This window comes from Thunnus thynnus, chromosome 17 (genome assembly GCF_963924715.1).
Source record: "Thunnus thynnus chromosome 17, fThuThy2.1, whole genome shotgun sequence".
Lineage (NCBI taxonomy): Eukaryota > Metazoa > Chordata > Actinopteri > Scombriformes > Scombridae > Thunnus > Thunnus thynnus.
Window position 1 is genome coordinate 25564865 of NC_089533.1, and position 6130 is coordinate 25570994.

The following is a 6130-nucleotide window of genomic DNA, read 5'->3' on the forward strand; positions in this document are numbered from 1 at the left end:
CATTCAACCCGCCTTAGCTCCACCTCTTTGCCCATTTTGGAGCGGCCCACTTTGAGCTTTAAAACTCAGAAACCAATGGATAACATCACAGTGGCTGCATCTATATTTTTTACAGTCTATGGGGCTTACACTACAAAAGATATGTGGTCAAATGCATCCCAGACCACCTCAGTAAGTCTTCATAGTAATTTACGCTTGTGCTGTCCATTTGTGATACAATCACCCAAGTCATTATCAGACCTACATTCCATACACCTGCTATACGTAACCTTGCAATTTCAGTTGCATCTGAATCTAAGCTGAAAGGCCAGATCTAGTGATTACATTTTTTTAAACTTCAGCCATCGAGTGTAATGACAGTGGATGCTTTCAAGACCTCTCTAGGTTCACATTATAGTGCGTAGTTGTAGAGATTTAAAAAAAAAGGGTAACTCCACCAATTTTACACATCAAAGTCTGTTTACAGGACTGTGCTGGGGAGTGTGAGTGTGTGAAAGAAGTTGTATAAAGCATTTTGTGTGTCCAGAGGGAGCTGTATGAAATCTTATAAATTGCCTCAAGTGATGTCACTCGAGTCAGTGTCAGTTGAGCCTGAAGACTACAAGTTTGAAAATAAAAAAAATCTGAGTGTGGAGTTACAAAGAATTGAGGTTACCAGACCTCTGTAGCCTGATCTTCATCTCTGTTTGAAGCTAGCAGCTCCGGCTGCTACAATAGCTGCTACTAGCATAACACACCTGAATCTCTGCCTTAACTGTTAGCAAGTGAGTTGTGTTGTGGGCAATGTAGTCACCAGATTTTGACAAGGAAGAGGACTAGACAATATCTCTTGTTCTACTGCATCTATTTTTTAAACTGTCCATTGTGAATCTGACAGTGTTATACGAGTGCAATGCTAAATCAGTGGAGCATTATATAAAGATGAACCAGGTAACTAAAGGCATATTTACATTTTTTGGAGAGTCATTTGTTCATCTTTCTTTGTAATGTAAATTTCCCACTGACTAATGAGATAACTTATTGTAAAATATTGGTTTATTATTTTACAAATATACTTTCCATTTACACAGTTTCTCTTTTTTCCACACTTTGATCAAGAGAGCTTTGGTTGGTTCAAACCTATGCACACACCTCTGTAAGAACCACCACCTCTCATAAATTTTAAAGAAACGAAATTGCATTCTCAAAATTTCTACTCTAGATTGAATTTTTACTCTGTGCATAAATGAACAGTGATATAAAACTGAGACCTCCATTATCTTATTGTAATGTGTGTCTAATTCTTGGATGTGTTCCTAAATAAATTTTTATATGTCATTCATCATTTTTAAGTGTGACTAATACATAATTTATAGTATACACAGTAGCAAATCATCAGCATACAAATAGAGTTTTTGAGTGCCTTTGAACCCAATCTGTTTCACCACATCAGGAGATCTGCGCCAATGGACTTCATGAAAACAGTAGTGCAAAGCCTGGGTAGCCTTTACGTTCCACATTCAAAGGAAAATCAATGAATCCATCAATCCTTTCATCCATCCATCTAGATACTAGCTGCATATCAGAGTCAGTTAAGTCAAGTTTTTGTTTGCTTGCTGAAGACTCACCTTCCATCATTTACTTCCAGGGTCATTTTAAACATCACCTACAAGCTGCTTTTATTGGACCAGAGCTTAACCTTGCCAAATCTCATTGGCCGGGAATTTTCACTCGGTATAAAGTAAGTAGCACTTATGCTAACAGGATACTTTATTTACTTTTTTATTTCTTACCTTTGTTGTTAATAAACTGCAAACTTTAGCAAACTTTTTTCTCTCACTCTCTCTGTCTGTGACCTTTGGGGACAATTAATATCATTTCAATCTCTACTTCATTTCCTCCTTTGCAGGAATCCCAAACATTTCCATGGTTTTTCTCTAGCTCTGCTTTGCCAGGGAAACGTTGGAAATTACAGAGTTGGATTTTTTGCTCCACTGATTACTCAGACTTTATAGTACTTTATAATTAGATCATACTTATATGTATGGACTGTGTAAGTGTGGATATGTTTGCATGTGTGTCAGTGGTTTTTTGTCCGGGGTGAAACATGCCGCTCTGCTTGTAAGAACTGATCTGACCTGTGAATCTCTGAACCAGCCAATCAAAGCAAAACTAATTACTGACAGCTCTCTGCATGCAATGTCTGCGAGGAAGATCTTTTTAGGAATCAAAGTCATTTGGTATATATAAGAGCTAAAGAGAAAATGTACACGATTCTGTACTCTTAATTAATTAACTTAATTGAGTAAATAATTAACTTAATTTGAGTTCCATTATTTTTTGGGTTGAAAAATGACTCAATCATCAGCTCCACAAAAACAACATATTTGGTCCTACACAGAAGAAAGAAAAAACACGGCTTGGTCAACCGTTCCTGGCTGGCACCTGGCAACGTATACATGTGTAAGCCAAAATTTTGAAAACAACACAAGTGGAGGAAAAATAGTGTCTATACTATAGATTTATCAGCAAAAATGTATCATCTAATTGTGTGTATTCAGTAAATAGTCAAGCTACTCTTTTAGTCAAACACACTTTTATTGTCATTCACAAATTAAAAAATTAAAGTTTGCATCAGCCCTGGCATTAACATTAGCAACATATGTAAAAATCTGTAATGGAAATTGCAATTGTGTTTGGAGGTTGTCCATAAGCACAATTTTTAACAATTTATTATATACAAACACAGTTTAAGATTTACACCTTAGTATGTACAGTACCAGTCACTTGTATTGTAACATATAGTATAAGATATGTGTGTTTTAGGTGTTTAGGTGTAGGTCAGTACTTTGCTGCTTGTATATGGCTGCCTAAAACTCATTTCTTTTACATGCCAAAACTCAATACTAACTTTTAACTGAAGTCATTATGGCATACAGAGTAAAGAAAATTGCACACTGACAGCTATTGATAGCTGACAGACTGTAGTTTACACACACTTTGTTAAGTGATTTAGAGTCTACTGACAATACCACACAGTGAAAATACTGCTGAATACTCATGAGTTAAAACTTCGTGGAGTGGCTGCTGAAGTGAGGGTGCAATGTTATTTTCATCAGAGAAACATTGGAACAAAAGCTTAATGTGTCTGCGTATGAGTGTGTATACGTGCATGTGTTGTGACGCTCTGAGGATCCGATCAGAGCTGGAGGTCGAACCGGGGAATGATGAGGTGGCGCTTTCCTCCCTTTCTTCTTCTTCTCTGCCTCCCTTTCTTCTTGAAAGACAGATTGCATTCCATCCTCTTCCCTGTAAAAAAAAGGAAGAGGCAGACACATGGATAATGTGAAGGTATCTGCAGTGTGTGTGCATGTGTGAGAGAGAGTGTGTGTGTCTGTGTGTGCATGTGTCTGTGTGTGTGTGTGTGTGTGTGTGTCTGTCTGTGTGTGTGTGTGTGTGTGTGTGTGTGAGAGAGAGAGAGAGAGAGAGAGAGAGAGAGAGAGAGAGAGAGAGGAGGAGGAGTGAATTAGAGGCTTGCTTGGCCAGCTTCAGACTGTGCAACGTGTCTGCTGCTGGTGGATCAGATGGCAGAAAGCTGCTGCTGTGCGTCTCCCTGCAGCTCATCTGCTCCATAATGTCTGCTTTCTGCTTAATTACAGCTCACCTGCAGCCCGGCCGGCGCTGCACACAGCCCTCTGGAGGGGGAAAACGAGAGAATCGCCCATATAAACCTTTATTTGGACTGGGGGGAAAATGCAGCCGCTAAAAAAGGGCTTTTATTATTTAGAGCCAATAACAATCATAACGTCTGCAAACCCCACAATTGTGCAGGTATTTCAAAATAGAGGCGGTTTCAGCCGACTGCAGCCATTTGCACAAAAAATGCAAAAACATCTGGTTCACTCATAAGAGACGGTGAAGCCTTTTTTTTTTACAGCCTCCTCAATATCTATTTATCTATCCGATAATGTGGAGACAAAGGAGCACATTCAGAGGAACAACTTATGTCAATCAAATCTATTTAAATAGTGGGATGGTTCTGTTGGATCTCAGGAGGAAGTGTTTCACTCATCACTATGCCATATTAATGAGCTTTCTGTAAACCTGAGTCTGCAGTTAACCTGCAGTTTTGAGTCCCAGTAAAACACATTTCTTAAATTTTGCCCTCTGCACCAACTGAAATACCTCCAACATGATCATATTGGTCAATCTGAAGGCCTAAGCTCCTCATTTTAAGAATCTGCGCCTGAGCATCAGGATGGTTTAGACATCTTATGTACATGCATGAAATTGTTGCCTGGTTTTACATCCTAGTCAAATCACAGATTTAACCTACTAAACCCCAACATTTCTCTTGAAGTGAAAGAAAACACTTTGTAGTGATGGACCCACATGTAGGTCCAGAGTGGTTGATTATATTGATCAACATATTAAAGGGTTGGTTCACCAACATGAAAAAACACCCCTAGCTATGCAGATCATTTTGGTTTTATGTACAGAGGTTTTGAGATATCTGTCTCTGAAACTTGCGCCACTACCCCAAGACAATGGAGGTGTGAAGAATTAATTTGAGGTGGTTGAAGCATTGAATGATTACACCTACCAGTATGTCTTTACAGAAACAATGTCCCAGTTACACTCACACATCCAAAGACCTCACCGTCAACCATTTTTATTGGGGCTATTCTATGATTAGAAAGTAGTTCCAATGAAAGATTGTCCTGTATATTTTACATTTTAAAGTTCTAAGGATAGCAAAATCATCAGTATGTTCATTCATCCAACATTTTCACATTGTGGGGTTTATGAACACTGGAGGCTTCACAAGCCACAAGCAGGACCTTTAGTCTTGTTATTCCATTATTACAGAGATTTGAGGTGTGCTTATTTGGTACATCTCACTCTTTACCCTCCACTCAGTGATAATCAGCAGAGTTAGTTGGTTCCAAAGGCAGAACTGCAAGCCCACACTGGGTCAAGTCACATGACCAGGTGGTGTAGCTCACATGCTAATTTGCACACCCCCTGTCTGGTCCAAAGCTGGCAGTGGCAGTGTGGATCTGAGATCTGAATAGGGAAAACACAACAACACAATCAAACATAACAGTGCTGTTCTCTTTCAGACACTTGGTGGTGATGAGTCACTGATTGAGATCTGAGTTGTGTCTGAAGTATGGACCTATGACACATACACTGATTTTCAACAAGTTCTGGGAATCATTTAGTGACAGTACAGAGACTGTTGGATGCAAATTGAACTTCTCTGCCGTTTGTAATGAGTATGTAACACCTCACTATTGACATTTTAGATGGCAGAAACATTTTCTTTTGCTTCACAGTGGTGACTAGCTGAAGGTCAGCGTTCACTTTGTTTTTATGTTCTTGTTTCCATCCATGAGCCACAGAAATTCTTGACATCTACTGTATCTCTACTTTTAGTTTTGTAATATGATGACATTCCTAAACCTGGAATGAATTCACTGAAAGTCACGTGAACAATGCAAATAATGAGATGACCTAAACCTGAGGGCAAACGTCCATACTGATCATAGTTGAATTAGCAGCAGAAACAAAAACACAAGCTAAGCTAAACCAAACACTTCAAAGACTACAGCCGTGTTCAGCACATATTAAAAGTCTGGCAGCTAAAACTATAAAAACACTTTGTAAAACTAAAACAACTGTGACAAATGTAGAAGCACTTATCTTAAACCAAAACTACAACACACTGAGGACTAAAACAGGACAAAAACTGTGACATTCAAAGACATTAGTTTGTGAACTAAACTAGAGCTGCTAAAACTGAAGCAAGACTATCAGAAGCAGTCTAAAACTGAGATGAAATCAAAGTGAATCAGGAAGTAAACCAGAACCAGAAATAAAATTTGGATTAAATTCGTGGCTGCTGCAGGAGGAGATCCTCCTCCGACCCTCCGATGCTCTTCAGGATCATGTTTCCTTCTGCTCGCCCCCCTTTTCCTCCTCTGATCCAAACTCCAACCCTTCTGCTGTGGAATTATGGAAGGAGGGACCTGCTGTTTTTTCTTTCTCTCTTTTCTTCTGGGTTTTTTTTCTTTCTTTGAAGGAGGGGTCCATTCTTGTCTTCCCTAAACGTGAGCAGCAGCGGGATAATGAGGGTGCGTCCCAGTCG